At 37.7% G+C, this 281-nt stretch overlaps 1 non-coding gene across 1 annotated transcript; it reads left to right on the forward strand.

Moving 5' to 3' along the window:
* Positions 1–74, forward strand: trnaa-agc (transfer RNA alanine (anticodon AGC)). The gene has a single exon. It is a non-coding gene; the product is annotated as a tRNA-Ala (tRNA).
* Positions 75–281: the final 207 nt, after the last annotated feature.

The following is a 281-nucleotide window of genomic DNA, read 5'->3' on the forward strand; positions in this document are numbered from 1 at the left end:
GCTATCCTATAGCTCAGTGGTTAGAGCATGGCGCTAGCAACGCCAAGGTCATGGGTTCGATCCCAGGGATTGCACATACTCAAATACAAATGTACAGTATTATGCAATAAGTCGCTTTGGATAAAAGCGTCTGCCAAATATGTAAATGGTCAAAAAAAGAGCACTTTTCTTGCAGTATTTTTGTCTTCATACAGGTTTGGAATGGCATGAAGGTATGTTAATAATGCAAGAATTTTTATTTTTGGGAGAACTATACCTATACTCTATATAAAGCCTGCAAA

This window comes from Triplophysa rosa, linkage group LG19, assembly GCF_024868665.1.
Source record: "Triplophysa rosa linkage group LG19, Trosa_1v2, whole genome shotgun sequence".
Classification (NCBI taxonomy): Eukaryota; Metazoa; Chordata; class Actinopteri; order Cypriniformes; family Nemacheilidae; genus Triplophysa; species Triplophysa rosa.